The sequence below is a fragment of the Chionomys nivalis genome, chromosome 5 (assembly GCF_950005125.1).
Source record: "Chionomys nivalis chromosome 5, mChiNiv1.1, whole genome shotgun sequence".
In the NCBI taxonomy this organism is placed as follows: Eukaryota; Metazoa; Chordata; class Mammalia; order Rodentia; family Cricetidae; genus Chionomys; species Chionomys nivalis.
The window spans coordinates 101,058,144-101,075,956 of NC_080090.1; the positions used below are offsets into that span (position 1 = coordinate 101,058,144).

The 17,813-nt window shown below is 44.5% G+C and overlaps 1 protein-coding gene across 30 annotated transcripts in view; it reads right to left on the bottom strand.

Annotated features, from left to right (window-relative positions):
• The window catches only part of Clasp1 (cytoplasmic linker associated protein 1), a 218,241-nt gene extending 200,741 nt beyond the window's left edge, over positions 1 to 17,500 (bottom strand). For all 30 annotated transcript variants that reach the window (XM_057769384.1, XM_057769414.1, XM_057769399.1 and 27 more), the window contains exon 1: positions 17,413 to 17,500. The gene's annotated coding sequence lies outside the window, so the exon portion shown is untranslated. The remainder of the gene's footprint in view (positions 1 to 17,412) is intronic.
• Positions 17,501 to 17,813: the final 313 nt, after the last annotated feature.

The following is a 17,813-nucleotide window of genomic DNA, read 5'->3' on the forward strand; positions in this document are numbered from 1 at the left end:
ACACAGAGATCGCTCTTCCCTCAGCCCCAGATTAGGAACTTGTCTTAGTTTGTTTTCTGTTGCTAAAACAAAATACCTCAGGCTGGATAACTTACAGCAAACAGTCTATTTGCTGAGCTCATAGTTCTGGAGCCTCTGAACCAAGAGGAGATGGCACTGGTCTGTGGGGGAGCTTTCTTGCCAGAGCGTGTGAGAGAGAGCATTAGAGCAGACACTCCAGCTTGTGTCTCTTTCTCTTCAAGCAAAGCCATCAACGCCACTGGGGAACCCCACCATCTTAGCTCCATCAAATTCTGATGACCCCCAAAGGCTCCGCTCCCAAATGCCATCAATGTAAATGTGGGGGTTAAGTGGGGGACACATCTGAACCGCGACCGAGTACCTTCCTCTCTAGTCCCCCACAGTAGCCCTCCAACTCACAGAATCCACCAGCTCGGCACTTGTTCGTCTGCCCTCAGAAAGGCTGAGAGCCTTTCACTCTCCCTGGAGAATCAGGACTGGTTGTTGAATTGACCTCAGCAATCTATATAGCCTTTCAGCCTCCACTAATCACTCACGATAACAGTGGTGGCAGTGTTTTAAGCCAGGGTCTCAGACTGGCCTGGAAGTCTTTTTTTTTTTTTTCCGTTTTTCGAGAATGGGTTTCCCTGTGTAACAGTCCTAGCTGTCCTGGAACTAGCTCCTGTAGACCAGGCTGGCCTCAAACTCACAGGGATTCACCTGCCTCTGCCTCCCAAGTGCTGGGATTAAAGGTGTGTGCCACTACCACCCTGCCCTGGCCTGAAGTCTTAATGGCAGCAGCGCTCATTAAAAGCTGTCTGGGGGCTCAGTTCTCATTAACACACCATATCTGCATCCATTCTAGCCCCAACCTATTTCAAAAGATGTCTAGCCAAGTAATTCCAGTCAGATTCTCAAGTCATCCTTCCCTGGTTCTTCTATACAATCATTATTATACAATTCAGCAAAACATCATTACTATATCCAAATGTTGGCGAGCTTGGAAATCTACTCGCAGCTCTAAAAAAAATAACCGAATGGAAAGCTTTTTCCACTTAGAAACACGGATCTAGGCCATAAGCCACATGCTCGGCATGCCCATCAATATCAGTAAGTCAAGCAGCACAAAAACGCACACACCAAGACCGCACACACGGAGACCGCACACACCGAGAAGCATATTTCTCTTAGAGGGCTGTCCTCCTCCAATGGGAACTCACGCCTGTGGTGTACTGGAATAAGCAGAAAGCAAACAAGGAAAATAAAACCCCACTACTTCTTGGATCAATCTTTGAACAAAGGATGTACATGAAGGTGTAGCTAGAGCTACAGATTCAACCAAATAAAGCCAGCCCAATTTCTCCCTAAGAAGACACGGGTGATAAGAAAGGCAGTGTGCCTGCTACTCTCTGCATAAAGCAGCAATCTGCTAAAGACACTAAAGGAGTTCAAGCTCATGGGGGGTGTTACATGTACATGTGCACATATATGCACGTATGTGGAGTATCATCCCTCAGGTACTGTTCACCTTTACTCATTTACTGTGTATATGGTGGCATGTATATGTGCCACAGAGTGCCTCTGGAGGTCAAAGACAACTTTTCGGAGTCATTTCTCTTCTCCCACCCAGGAACTGCACTGAAGTCATCAGAATCCATGGCAAGTGCCTTCACCCACTAAGCTTTCTCATCAACTCATCTACCTACATATCTATCTACTTACCAACCTATCAATCTGTCAATCAACCTACCACCTACCTACCTATCATCTATCTATCATCTATCATCTATCTACCTACCTATCTATCTATCCATCCATCTATCATCTATCTATCTATCATCTATCTATCAATCCATCTATCATCTCTCTATCTTTCTATCTATCTATGTATCTATCTATCTTTCTATCTATCATCTATCTATCTATCTTTCTATCTATCTATCATCTATCTATCTATCTATCTATCTATCTATCTATCTATCTATCTTTCTATCTATCTTTGAGGTAGGATCTCTTACTGGCTTCAAACTCCCAGGTAGGCAGGACTGGCTGGCCAGCAAGCTCTGGGAATCTGCTTGTCTTCACTTCCCAGCAGTGCGATTGCAGACTCAGGCTATCATACCCAGCTTTTTGCACTTTTGCATGTATGAGAGAGAATCCTGGAGATCTAACTCAGCACCCTGCAGATGAAGCCCCCAGTCCAGAGTTTAAGCAGCGGATGAATCACTTTGCTGAGTGACAGTTCCCTTGAAAGCACAGTAGATATGCTGCATTTGCTCTGTTCTCTGGCACAGGGCTCAGAACTAGGAAACGAAGGATAAAATGATGTTTTGCTCCACTGGTAATAAGGCTCCAAGGCACAAAAACAGCACCACAGATAATGAAGGTGTTTACCTAACCAGATGCTAAGAAATTACCTGGAATAAAACATACTAGAACACCAACACCAACGCCAGGCTGCAGGTTAGGGCCTGCACCACAGCTGGATGGGAAGCTTGAAAAGGACTCCCAAGGGAGGTCCTGTCACCAGGACAAGTAGCACTGGACACTCCTGAGCACCGTGCAGTGACGGAAACATGGGGACAGGCCTGGATGGGAGAGCAGACACGTCTTCCCAAGCCTCTGGAATTTCCAGACAAAACAATCTGCTAATGTTGTTTAGTCCATTTTGCTAGAAAAACACACACTTCATTGTAAAAATTGAAAAAAAAATTGAAGCTAAACATTTATCAAAACTGAAAAAGGTTTAGGGTAGAAAAACATGAAAAATCAAATGCAAATTAAGCTTAAAATAAATCAAACTCAGAATTCAATCACTGGAATTTCTATTTTGTTTTCATGTTTGACCTAGAGTCTCATCATGTAGCCAGGCTGACCCTGAACTCAAACTCCTCTGCTTCTGCCTGCTGAGATTACAGATATAAACCACCATGCCTACTGTATATCAATCACCCTGTCAGCATTAATATTGATTATCAATTTGATAGGACCTAGAATCACCTAGGAGAAAAATCTTAGGGAACACCTGTGAGGGACTGTCTACATTTGGTTAACTGATGTGGGAAGACCGACCCTGAATATGGTCCACACCACTGTGTGGGCTCGGGTCTAGACGGGTTAAAAAGGAGAAAGTGGTCTGGGGAGATGCCTCGGTGGGTAAAGGCACCCACCCCCAAGCCTGACAACTGAGTTCCATTCCGAGGACCCACATGGGAGAAGGAGAGATCTGCCCCCACAAGTATGCTGTGACACACGTGTGCTGCTGCTGTGTCACATGTATTCTGCTAACCCTGTCCCCAACACAATAAAAATTCTAATTAAAAATGAGAGGTAAAACCGGGTGGGTGGTGGTGATACACACCTTTAATCCTAGCACTTGGGAGGCAGAGGCAGGAGGCCAACCTGGATAATCAAGGCAACAAAGAGAAACCCTGTCTTGGAAAAAGGGGGGTGGGTAAAAAAGCAACTAAGAAGGGGCTTTTTCCTGCTTTGCAATTATGGATGTTCCTCGACCCGTCACGGTGGGCTGTGGGCTGAGATGCAGGCACCCTTCCTCCTTAGGCTCTTTCCTGTCAGGTATTTTGTCATAGCAACAAGGAAAGTAATTACTACACACCCAAATCTTACACAGCAACTTTTTTCAGTCATGAATAAAATGAACCCCAAAGCATGTCATCTATCATGTTTTTACCCAATAGTAAAAACAAATCCCTAAGACCTGTCATTGATCCCCACATCTGGGAATGTTTTACTTAATAGGAACAGGTAAAAATCTTGAAGAACTTAACATACTAAGCAGTAATCTTCGGCGGGGGGGGGCTTGCAACTATGAATGTATTCATTAAGAGCTGTTTGGCTTCAAATTAAACCAATAAAGTTTAAGAGCAACACTACATGGTATCAGACCGTCTCTCTGAGTGCCAGAGAGACGTGGAAGTATCACATTAGGCACAAGACACAAGGCAAGAGGAAGCTGGGGAAGCAAGGAATGTAGCATGTCCTCCTACACACTAAGGTTCCTATTTTGGGTATATAACCATTCAAAAGTTAATGACAACTGGAGACCTAGTTCAATAGTAGGGCGCATGCTTAAGGCCCTGGGTTCAATCCAGAGCGGAAAGTAGAAGAATATAAAATAAAATAATAAAACTTGCATAGTTGCCAGGCGTTTATCCCAGCACTCAGGAAGCAGAAAGGCAGGTGGATTCTCTGGGAGTTCAAGGCCTGGTCTACGTAGTGAGTTCCAGGACTGGCAGAACTATGTGAGAGACCCTGTCTCAAAAATGTAAATAAACTAATAAACCTTGTGAAGTAACACACATTTTAAGTAGAAGAAAAAAGCCCACATATTTGCTGAACTTTATACAAGGGGTTAGCAGCATAACAAGAGAAGCATTGAGGAATTCACTTTTTCTTTGACAAAGTGTTTCATGTGCTCCAGTTGGTCTCAGACTTACTATGCAGCCAAGGATGAACTTGAACTTCTGATTCTTCTGCCTCCTGCTGAGATTACTGCCACACGGCCCAGTTTTATGAGGTGCCTGGTATAGAAGCAGGGTTTCACACATGCTAGGCAAGCACTCTTGCCCTACATGTATCCTTTCTTAAGGAAAGAAAATAAGAAGGAGGGAAAGCAAGAAGGAGGCACCGCAATAAAAACACAAAGCAAAATGCAAATGCTATCGAGAGACAGAGAGAGAGAGAGAGAGAAAGAGAGAGAGAGAGAATGAGAGCACAAGAACATTAAAGTTCAAATTAGTTAGCGCTCCACAAACCATGGTCCATTGGCTGGTTATCCATATGTAGCAGAATCATCATGGATCTCCTATATCACACCATGTACAAAAATAACTCAAAGGCTCTGAGAACAAGAGCTCAGATTTTGGGGTAATGGGAGAGAAGGAGGAAAGAAGAAACAAGGGAAGGAGGGAGTGTGGGAGGGAGGGAGGGATCTGAAATTTTAAAATCTTAGAAGAAAACATGGGTAGGTCTCTATTATCCTGAAAATCTGGTAACGAATTCTTTACATGACAGTAATTAACAACAACAAAATTTGAAAGCTCTGTGCTGAAGAGCATTATGAAGAAAGAGAACTGGTGGCAGTGGTGGTGCATGCCTCTAATTCCAGGTGGATCTCTGAGAATTCCAGCAAAGCCAGGGCAGGTATATAGAAAAGCCCTTTCGTGCGGGGGGGGGGGGGGGGGATAAAAAAGGACGGAAGGAAGGAAGGAAGGAAGGAAGGAAGGAAGGAAGGAAGGAAGGAAGGAAGGAAGAAAGAAAGAAAGAAAGAAAGAAAGAAAGAAAGAAAGAAAGAAAGAAAGAAAGAAAGACAGACAGACAACCTAGGGACTGGTGAGATGGCCTGGTGGTTAAGAGTACTGATTTAACACCTGAGTTCAGTTCCCAGCACCCACATGGCAGTTTACAACTGCCCGTAACTCCAGGGGATCCAACACCCTCTTCTGACCTCCGTGGGCACCAGGCACACACACAAGTGGTGCACAAACAAATATGCAGGCAAAAGACAAAAAATAAAAATAAATCAATCTAGATAAATAGATAGATAGATAGATAGATAGATAGATAGATAGATAGATAGATAGATAGAGATTTGTTTGTTTTCCGAGACAGGGTTTCTCTGTAGCTTTGGAGCATGTCCAAGAACTTGCTCTGTAGACCAGACTGGTCTCAAAATCACAGAGATCCACCCGTCTCTGCCTCCCAAGTGCTGAGATTAAAGGTGTGCGCCACCACTGCCTGGCTATCAATCTATATTTTTAAAAAGACCTACAGAGTAGAAGAAAATATTTGTAGATCATATATCTGATAAGAAACTTACATTCTAAACACAGAGGAAACTTCTGTAACCAAAATTTATTATTTATCATATTAATTTTTTTTTAATTTATTTATCTATTATGTATACAGTATTCTATCTGTGTGTATGCCTGAGGGCACCAGACCTTATTACAGATGGTTGTCAGCCACCATGTGGTTGCTGGGAATTGAACTCAGGACCTTTAGAAGAGCAGGCAATGCTCTTAACCGCTGAGCCATCTCTCCAGCCCCTATCATATTAATCTTGACAATGCCAAAATAAAATAACTAAATGAGAGAAAGAAAGAAACTTGTGCCGAGAGTGAGATGGCTCAGTGGGGAAAGACACTTGCCACCAAGCCTGACTACCGAGTTCAGTACCCAGAACACACACGATGGCGAGAACCAACTCACAGAAGTTATCTTCTGACCTCCACATATGTGCCATAGCGTGTACATGCATGTGTGTGCACCCGGCCACACCAAAGAAACAAATAAATCACTTTTTTTTTTTAAATTTAAGAAACTTCTAAAATTCAACACAAAGACAATCCTACTTTAAAATGGGCAAAAGATATGAAGAGACATTCCTACAAGGGTATTCAGATGTAAACACACAGAAAGTTCCCTGCACCTTGGTCATTAGGGAAATTCAAATCAAAACCACGATGAGACAACACTTCACACACACTATAAACAGAAATCAACAAGAGTTTTCTAGCAACAGAAAACAGCACGGGCCAGGCTGTGTGGAAACTGGAGGCTCGCAGTGCCGGTGAAAGTGGCAGAACCTCACCAGAACTCTTCCGCAAATCCCCATAGGGCTGAACACCTCATCCCACCCAGCGGCTCCTCCCAGATAAACACCCAGCTGTGAACGGAGACTCAAAAAGAGAGAGGACTGGACGAAGTGGGAAGGGGAAGGCATAGAGTGACAGAGACAGACGGACGCAGAAGAAGGGAGGCTGAAGCACCTGACCCCAAGGACGGCTTTTCTGCAGCTGTGGCGATGGGTTATTCAACTGCTGTAAACCTCAGCTTCCTGTCATTCAGTATAAAAGGAAATCAGCAGGGTGTGGTGGCTCACTTTTTATTCGAGCACTCAGATGACAGAGGCAGGCAGATCTCAGTGAGTTCGAGGTCAGTCAGGGCCATATAGAGAAACTCTGTCTCAAGGGGAATAAGGGACAGCACTGCCTTTTAAATGTTGCCATAAAAATTAGTATAATACAAGTCTATCTGCAAGACTTAGACCCAGTGCTTGGTAAAGGGTGAGCATTTAATCTTCAACAGCTATGAACTGTGACAATATGATACATGGGTGTACTGCCCAAGGAAAAGGCTTGGGTCAGAACGCGTATACAAGGCCTTGGATTTGATCCCAACACTGAATAATCCCAGCTGGTGACACACCTAATCCCAGCACTCGTGAGGGCAGAGGCAGGTTAATTCAAGGTAGTCCTTGACCACCTACTAATGGAGTTTGAGCTGGGGATGTGGCTCAGTTCGTAAAGAGCCAACCTTGTACATACAAGAGGCCCAGGGTTCAAGCCTCACTGCTCCAGAACCCAGGGTAAAGACAGCCCAGCTACATGAGACACTTACTGTCTCAAAACCAAGCTAAACAAAAACTTGAATGAAACAGTTCCAGCACCACAAGGACACTTCCGAGAAGGAGCTGCTGAATGAGTTCAGCTTCTCTTGCAAAGACTGCCTTATTGTCCCGAAAGTGAGCCCCGCCACTCTCCACTGGAAAAGGTCTGCTACACAATTCATTCTCGAGACACAACAGGCCTCTGTGTAGCACGTCTGAGCACCCGTTCATAACAGACTCAGCCTGGACTCACAGGAAAGACACAATCTGTGAAATTACCCGGAAGGTAGTCCTCAGGGGCTGCTCTCAAACTTTAGTGGCCTCGGAATCACTTGGGGAATGTATTTGAAAAAACAGAAACCTCGGCTCCGCCCACAACCATTCTGACTAGTAAATATTTTAAGCTGGACGCCAGTGCACACTATTTAAAGAAATACTTGAAGGTAGTCCACAGAAATGTGATCACATTCTAATGTGGACGAACACTCATCTCTCTCCCAGGGCAAGAGCAATAGGCTCTTCACATCCTTTGGAAATACTATTGGCAACAAGAAAATAAGAGAGGGAAGGCCTCTGAGATGGTTCGCTAACTTGAGTTAGTTTGACCCCCAAGATCCATGAGGTGGAAGGAGAGAATCAATCACCATAAGTTATCTTCTGGCCTGCACATGTACATCTTGGTACATACACACACATTCATCTATACACACAAACATGTATATAAAACAATTTAAAAAATCTTCTCTAAAGAACCTTAGTTTACCAATTAAGAGTTAAAAGAATATATATTGCAGTCACAAAGATCATCCAACCTTAATTATTTACTATGGATAATTTAGTATCGCTAGGAGGGCAATCTCAAAGGTGGTGCGTTAAGAAATAAAAGCAGGACGGTTATTTACGTATGCCAGTGAGGCGGTTCAGCAGGGGTGGGTACCTGCTGACAAGGCTGTTGCGGAGCTCCATCCCAGGGCCCACATGGTGGGAGAAAGGAACTGATGCCTCCAAGTGCTCCTCTGACTTCTACACCTGCACCATGTGGCACGCACACCTACAAATGCACACGTCACATGCATGTGTGTGAGTGAGCAAACACACACACACTCTCTCTCTCTCTCTCTCTCTAAAAGAAAGTAAATATCTCTTTTTTTTTAAAGCAAAGAAAACTTGACAGGGGTTTGGAAGGAGGTGCAGTTGGCAGAGAGCTTGCCAAGAACGCACACACATGCACAGTTGGTAGAGAGCTTGCCAAGAAGGCACACACGTGCGATGTAGACATTCAAGAGTTCAAAGCCATCGTCCACTACATTGTGGTTTCAAAGCCTACCTGGAATATAAAAGACTCCGACTCAAAAATGAAAAAAGAAATAGTGTGTAGGGCTAAGTAGGGCGCTGTGGAAGAGTGTTTGCTGAGCATCCTAAGGTCCTGAACTCAATCCAAGCCACACACAGCTCTAATACGGCTAAGTGTGGTTCACTCCTAATCTCATCTGTATGTACTCTTGCTACATTACAGCAATGCTGCTGTCAATTGATTCAGTAGATTCTACCTGGAAGGTTACTTGAACAAGTTACAGATACAGGCAGGAAGTGTAAACACTGACTTCAGCTATCCTGATCAAAGACAGATATCCAAACAGGCCACAGTAACAAGTGGTCAAGACCCGAGTTCTAGACCTTTTTTCACCTGAAAGATACATCTTAGACATAAATAGATGTGAGTATAAAACTTTAAATTTATTTTTGTATTGCTTTTTTTGGGGGGGGGGGATGAGGATTGAGATTAAAATGTCCCATATATCCAGGCTAGCCAAAGCCTCCTGGGTTTGGGATTATAAATGATAACATCCCAACATCCCAACAACTGGCTGAATTCACATTTTTGTTTCGTTTCATTTTTTGATGGCTTGTTTTGTTTTTGGTTTCTCAAGACAGGGTTTCTCTGTGTCGCACTGGAGCCTGTCTGCCCTGGAACTCACACTGTAGACCTGGCTGTCCTCAAACTCACAGAGATTCGCCTGCCTCTGCCTCCCAAGTGCTGGGATTAAAGGCGTGCACCATCACACCCAACTCAATTTTTATGTTTTTTGAGACAGGATTTCTCTTCGTAGCCCTGTCCTGTCCTGGAACTCACACTATAGACCAGGCTACCTTAAACTCATAGAGATCTGCCTGCCTCTGCCTCCTAAGTGTTGGGATTAAAGGTGTGTGCCACCACTGCCCAGCAATTTTTTTTTTTGTTTTTTGTTTTGTTTTTTTAAGGCAAGTATATATGCACTAAAGGAAAGGAGAAAATCCAGTATGGCAGCCACTCACATGGCCAAAGGATCAGAAAGCCCCATGAGCCACAACTCAAATTAACAAAAGTATGCCTATGAGAAGAGAACAGAAGGACAGGCAACACGAGGCCCTGTGCCTCCTACTTCTGAGAACTGGACTTCTGACACCGGACCCCAGTGTCTCATCTGCAAAGTGCCAGCATGGCCACACTCTCTCCCTGGCTGCTCCTCAGAGCTTAGAAAGGAGCAAAAGGGATTAAAATGCTTTCAAAATCACTTTCATTTTTAAAAGCTGGCTGTTGCCATGATGAAGTCATCCATTTATATCTCTACAAAAAAGTGGCAAAGCATTTAGAAGGATACAGTGCAAACTAATTAAGAGGGGTGGGGAGGAGGGAGATGGGAGCCGATGAGATGGGTCAGTGGGTAAAAAAAACACCTGCTATCAATACTGACGACCAGAGCTCAGCCTCAGCAGCCACACGGTGGAGAGAACTGACTCCTGCAGGTTGTCTCCTGACCTCAGCATGTGTGCAAATGAGGCACACACACATACACACACACAATAAATAAACAGGTGTAAAAAATGTGTTTTTAAAGAGTCTACAGTCTAAGGAGACAGCTTAACCAGTAAAATGCTTGGCCTGTATGCATGAGATTCTGAATTGAACCCTAGAGCCCACAAGAAGAAAGCTTGGCATGATGGTTCCCATTTGTAACCCCAACAACTCAGGAGGCAGAGATAGGCAGGTCCTGGAACTTGCTGGCCAGCCAGTCTAGCCAAATCAGCGAGTCCCACACCAGTAAGAAAGCCCATTTCAAAAAGTCACGGAGACAGTTCCTGCAGACAAGCTCAGATTGCCTTCCAGTCTCCACAGGCACTTACCCACCCCATTCCAGAGCCACGGCCTTAGGGCTACTGCTGTGCCAAGACTCCACAAGAAGGGCAACTCTCATAAAGGAAACATTCAACTGTGGTGCTCGCTTACATTTCAGAGACCTCAAGCCTGCCCCTTCAGTGACATGTGTCCTCCAGCAAGACACCTCCTAATCGTGCCACTCCCTTTGGGCACCATTTTCTTTCAAACACACCAACACAGGTCTCCAGGGGAGCTCGAGAGTGGGGGCCACATCTCGCCATGTCAGCAGGAGTCAGGTCTTCTTGTTTTACTCAGCTATTGCTTGGGTAAGTGTTTACATTTTAACTTTTTAATGTCATTACTAGCAGCATGAACAAAGTGCAGAGCTTTCAACCTGCAAGGCATCAAGGGTAGTGGACACTGTGGCTGCCCAGGTCCCATTGATACAGAGCGGACCAAAGCTCTGGATAGACAAGAGAAAATGGAGCCTGGCCAATCATAACTCAACAGGCTCCCCAAGTGAGCATGGTGAACTCCTTACCACTTTGGCACTTCTAGTATGATCTTCTTCTGCCTGCCATGTGGATTGGTCAGCCTTCCTACTCTGTATGTATGATCTCATTTCATCCTTACAACAACCATATACATACTGGTCCTCCCCACCCCAAACCACTGCACCCCCATTGTTTTTTTTATAGAAAAAGACTCCAAAATACAAAGGAACTACTAGCCCAAAGCAGAGCCAGAATGCACAGCAGAGTTTGAAATTGGTTGCTGTGGTTTTCAAACTTGAGGAAATAGCTGTGCATTCTGATAAAGTCCTATGAAAGATGAGAGTGCATTTAAAGATGCCCTAAGGGCTGACAAGATATCTCAGCTTAGAAGGGCACTTGCCACCAAGTCTAACTACCTAGGTTTGATCCATATGGTAGAAGGAGAGAACCAGCTCCCACAAGTTGTCCTCTGACCTAACACACAGGAAAAAAAAAAAAAAAAAGGAAAGAGAGAAGGAAAAAAAGGTAATGCTTAAAAAATTAATGAAATAAAGAACACTTTAAAAACAGAGAGGGATAGCGGGCAGTGGTGGCACACCCTTTAATCCCAGCACTTGGGAGGCAGAGGCAGGCGGATCTCTGAGTTGGAGGCCAGCCTGGTCTACAGAGTGAGCACTAGGACAGCCAAGGCTGCACAGAGAGACCCAGTCTCAAAAAGCCAAAAAAAAAAAAAAAACCACAGTGGGCTGCGGTGATGGCTCTATCTACACAGGTATGAGAACCTGAGTTCCTCCCTCTAAAAGCCCACAGAAAAAGAAGAGGAGGAGGAGGAGGAAAAGTAGTCATACAAAGTATAATCTAACCCTGGGGAGGTGGAGGCAGGAGGAACCCTGGGGTATGCTGGCCAACCAGTCTATGTAAATCAGCAAGCTCCGGGGTCAGCAGAAGCTGTCTCAAAACATAAGGTGGAGAGTACTGAAAAGATAGCCGGTGCTGACCTCTGGTCTCCACAGGCTCCTGCAAACATATGCATGCCAACACGCAAAACAAACAAAACAAAAGCTGCCTTTAGAAAGCATGGTGAACATATATGAAATTATCTAGAAATAAATTTACAATATATTTTTTAAAAGCACAGTGAGCTTCCATTAAACCAGGAGGAATGTTGGGATGCAGTGCCATGTCAGAACACATGTGTAAAGAGCAAGCGGCTACGGGTCTGATGCTGAACACCAAGTGATAAACTAGGAGGGGACAAAGACACAGACGTGTCTGCAGACAGCTAATATATGTAGCACCGACTCAGGCCATCGTCTCCCCTCCCAGACTGTGAGCCCCTAGCATGCTTATAGGTCTCTGTAACTGGACCTCTGGGAAGCTGGTACCCAACTCATGAAAGAGTTGAACAAGAAAACCTAATCTAAATCCAAGGAAAGCCTGCTGACTGCCCATGGGAATATGAAGAGAGCTGGTGGTGGGAAAAAACAGACTTAAACCATTCTGCTTTGAGGGATAACTAATGTCATCAAGTAAAAGCAGAGGCCAGATTTGATGCAGTGTAAAACATTTGTGGTCAACAAAGCCTGTCCAGAAACAAAGGTTCGCCTGCAGTTTGAGGCTGGAGAGCAGAATGCTGCAGATGTCAGGTGAGACAGTGGCCCGTGAGCCTTTAGGAGCTCTTCCATAGCTCCAATCCTATTACCAAGCTAGGGCAGTGGAAGGAGGGATTTATTTACTTTATTGTGTTTGAGTGTATTTGCCTATATATGTCTATGCACCACAGGAGTCCCTGGTGCCCTTGGAGACCAGAAGACAGAAGAAGCAGCCCTGAAACTCGAGTAACAAACTGCTGTAAGCCACCATGTTGGGCTAGAAATCGAACCCAGGTCCTCTGGAAGAGTAGCCAGGGCTCTTAAGCACTGAGCCATCTCTCCAGCTCCACGACACACTTCCTTATTCTTTCACACTATCAACAACTCCCATTAGAAGACAAGTCCCACGGGTCATACTAGCCGCCATCACAGAACGTTCTCAAACTCCCTATATCCAAGGATCTAAAGAAGAGTAAATGTCTAGGAGAGAAGCAGTGTGACGGGGAAGTTGAGGAATAAAACCAGAAACAGCAAGGACTGAAGAGACTTCCAGCAGGAAGAGAGTGGAAGGCAACAAGGCATTGTGTAATACCACCATCTCGGTACTGTTGGGACCCAGGGTGGTGGGATAAGACACGACTTAGCACAAATCTAGGGACAAATATCACCAGGTGTGGCAGCAAAGAAACCAGTAAAGCCCTGGGAAGGGAGGAGCCAGTTAGAAACTGTCAGTGAACACTAGTGCTTCACCAGTTAATCTCTCTCTCTCTCTCTCTCTCTCTCTCTCTCTCTCTCTCTCTCTCTCTCTCTCTCTCTCTCTCTCTCTCTCTCTCTCAGGTACACACACCTTATGGGCGATGCTCTGCCAGGCACCAAGCAAAGAAAACATGGTTCATTCTTGACAACTACATTTTACAAACAAGAGATGTATCACCTGTGATTTCTTCCCTCTATAGTTTTTGTTTTAATTAAAATTAGACCTTTCTCTTATCTTCAAGAAAATCTCTAGTTGGTTCTGATTTTAAACATGTTTTACTATTATCTACTATTTACCACTGCCATTTAGTTTGGGAACCAGATTGGCACTTATCACAACTAACAGCTATTGAAACTCAACTCTGGGACTAATATTAACCCTTAGAGGCTATATTTACAATCGTACTGCACAATTAAAAGTACTGTTTATTTAAAAATTGATTTTAAAATGGCTTAAAATGACTCAGTGGGTAAAGGCACTTGACACCAAGCCTAAATTCAGTCCCTAGAACACACAAGGAAGAAGGATAGATCTGACACTCAAAAACTGTCCTCTGAGCCAGTCGTAGAGGCACACACAGCATTTGGGAGACAGAGGGAGGCGAACTCTGTGAGTTTGAGGACAGCCTGGTCTACAAAGCAAGTTCTAGGTCAGCCAAATCCTGTCGCAAAAAAAAAAAAAAGAAATAAAGAAAGAAAGAAAGAAAGAAAGAAAGAAAGAAAGAAAGAAAGAAAGAAAGAAAGAAAAGAAAAAAAACAGAAAAGAAAGAAAGAAAATTGTCCTCAATCATATCATGTACCTGACACACATACACACACTAATAAATATATGCCAACAGAGAAATGTAATAGAAACTGATTTAAAGTAGTTTACTAAAGATAATCAAGTACATAAATTATCTACCCAAATTTCTAAACCAAGACATTGAGCTGCTCAAGAAAATAAAAGTAACAGAACACTGGAAAAAAAATCAAAATCCAAAACCAAACAAAATGAAACACATTCAAATGACAGACAATCCTAATGTCCTTCTGACCAATCCTTCCTCACCATCCACATAAACTATTTTAAGGATCTGAATCCTGCTCTATAAAAAGCCAGGTCCATTGTCTGTGCTATACTTCAGCGTCTACCACAGTTGTTACTGGGACAAGTAAACTCATGCAGTAGTTTTTTCCTTGCTATCAATACAAAAAGAAATGCTGGAGGCAGTGAGAAGCCGCCGTGAGTAAAGACTTGCTGCCAAGCCTGAGGGCCAGAAGGTCCTGCATAGTGAATAAAACCTATTCCTACAAATTGTCCTTTAACTGCCACACGCCTGCTGTGTGCGGCACATACACACTCACATATACAGATGCTTACAAACATATACAAATAAACAATACATGTTACAAAAATTAAAAGCTTCAAGGTTGGGATGTAGCTCATTGACAAAGAACTTGTCTAGTACACACAAAACCCTGGGGTCAATTCCTAGCACTGTCAATAAGAAAGCTAAATAATTAAAACTCTAAAGATTTAAACCAGTTATAGTTCTGGTTTGCCTTCTGTTGTGACAAACACACCAACAAAAGCAACTTAGGGGAGAGAAGGGTACATCTGGCTTGCACCTCTAGGTCACAGTCCATTATGGAAGTCAAGGCAGGAACTTCAGCAGGAACTCCCAGCAGGACCCATGACAACCTCTGCTTACTAGCCCGCTCTCTGACCTGCTCAGCTGGCTTTCTTCTTCTTTTCTTTTCTTAATATTTAAAAAACTTTTATGAAAAAAAAAGTCTTCACTACAGTTTTAAAATTTGAAAAGGCTTTTTAAAATCATAACCCCAAAAGTTAATAAGTATATACAGAAGAGAAAACTCATTTTAAAACTTTGAAGAGTAAAAACTATATCTATAGACATGCATCCAACTTTTGAGGGGTGTGCCATCCTGAGGCAGCTGGTATCAAGGCTGCCTTAATCACCCAAATTTACAGCTTCATTCCTCCACTTAAGCCAGAAGAAAAAAGTCCAATAAAGTAGCAAATATTCCAAATTAACATCATGATTAGATCCCCAAAGTCTGCACTTGAAATGATGCTGGCTCTTCCATTTATATGCATTTCTATGGTTCTCTACTGGGGGGAGGCGGATGAGAGTGCTCCGTATAAGAAATGTGTCCCGAGTTCAGAGGAGGTAAGAGTAAATAAATTCAAAAAAGTCAGGCATAAAACTGACTAAATTCAAAGAAGCCTGTCCCTACCTACAACTCATAAAACTGGGGTAGCATCTTGCCAGAAGTCTACAAATTTTCATTAGCATAAATTGGCACACAAAGCACAAAGAGTCCTCAAAGCAAGACAGAGAGTTTCATGGCTTCAGATCAAGAAGCAGGAGAAAAGAGAAAGCAGACACTTCAGCTAGCTTTCTTATACAGCCCAGACCTACCTGCCTAGGAACAATGCCACCCACAGTGGGCTAGGCACTCCCACATCAACCACCAATCAAGACAATCTCTTATAGACATGGCCACAGGTCAATCTGATCTGGGAAATTCCTGGGTGAGGAGGTTGTGTCAAGTTGACAATAAAAACTAGCAGTTACGTGTTACCCGTAATAAACAATGACTTACAAAAACTGAAATTTGAGTCCTGCGACAAGGCTGCAATTAGCCAACTTTACAAAGATGAATGAACAAATAGCTCATTAAAACTTAAATCTTTCTTAGCAAGTAAAAAAGATAAATAATATTCAGTTCTCTGGGCGTTGTGTTATTTTCCCTATCTCTATGTCTCTGCATCAATGTTGCTATTCTCCCTTCTACTCCGTGAATGAGCAACCAGACCCCTCTGTTTCGGGTTCCTCATACCAAGAGTTCCATAAATGTCATGAATAACAATAAAAATAATAATTTCTAAGGCTAGAATTGATAGTAGCCAGTGGCACCCGAATCTGGTGCAAGGTGCGGGGTAACAGGCAACTGCATCACTCTTGACTCTCCCGCATCACTGACTCCCAAAGGACTAGAGCATCCAAAGCACTCCGCGCCACATCACAAATTAAAGTATCAGGTTTAAAGAACTCACAGGTTCCACCATTAGGTCAGTGTCTCATGAACGAATCCCCTAACAGAAACCCACTCGATGCGACACAACAAGCTTTAAGGCTCCATCTAACTATTCTTTCAAGAAATAAACACAACTAATTTTAAAATCTATAGATATAATGAGTTTGATTTTGGAAAACCCCACACTCATCCAAGCAGCTCATAAAATGGAAAGCAAAATTCAATCTGCTCCATTGTACCCAACCAGACTAACATGCAAGATCACACACTCATCTTCGTCAGAGCGGCTCTGCCAATACCAAAGAACAACAAAGGCAAGTTGAGGAGGCTGAACAGCCTTAACTCAGCACTTGTCCGCTCTTTCCAGCTAAGCCACGACCCTCGCAGCGGGGCCCTCCTGGGGACCAAGAAGACCTTTTGCATCCCGCTGGGCCCCGGCTGCTCCGCTTTTGTCTGGCCCGGGCTGGGAGCCCCGGCCGCCCGGCCTGCCTCCCCGACAACCCCTTCTTCCCTCTGAATCTTTCTCCACACCCATCACTCGCCGATGACTAGTTGGAGTGGGGTTTCTTCTCCTGGAGCCCCTTCCCGCTCCGTGCAATGTGGGTTCTTTTCAAAGAGACCCCAGACTGCTTTGGCGTCTCCCAAGACGGCCAGGGGAGACTCCGGGTCAAGAAGGGGCCCCGGGGTGGGGTCTGAAAGAGACAGGCACACAAAGCCAGGCTTGACCCCACAGCCGCCCCACCTCCCCTCGGCAAAGCAGCCTGCGATCAGGATTGGACCTAGCAGTCGCGCATCCTGGGTTCTCACCCCGATCCCATCCCAGGGCCGCCCCCTCCCCCAAAAGTGCACCCCAGAGCGACTGACAGCGCCGGACACCGTCCCCACCCGGACCCTGCGCCCGCCGCCGCCCGGAAAGGGAGCAGGGCCCTCGGGTGGACTCCAGTGAACATTCTTCGTCTTTAACCCGGTACTTACAGCTCTATTATTCACAACTGTTGGGGCTGCGGACCGGACAGCCGCCGCCTTCTCCTCCACCCCAATGAGGTTAAGCGCTTGGTGCGGGGATTAAAAAAAAAAAAAAAAAAAAAAAAAAGTGAGAAGCCGACTGCGCCTGCGCAGTGCGGCCTCACAGTGTTCCCCTTACCGCCACCAGCTCAGCTGAACCATAGAGACTGCAAACTCAGCCCAGAGAGGTGGCTTCCTCTCTATGGTAACGCCCGGCGCACTGGCAGCTCCAGGCTCCCTTTCCTCGCTAGGAGGATGTTGATTGACTCTAATGGCGACCCGTAGCGTAAAGGTGCTTTAATGGAAAAGGTGACCAAGGAATATTTAGGCCCTCTGAGTAGTGGAAGCAAAACTCAAGCAAGACTTGGAGA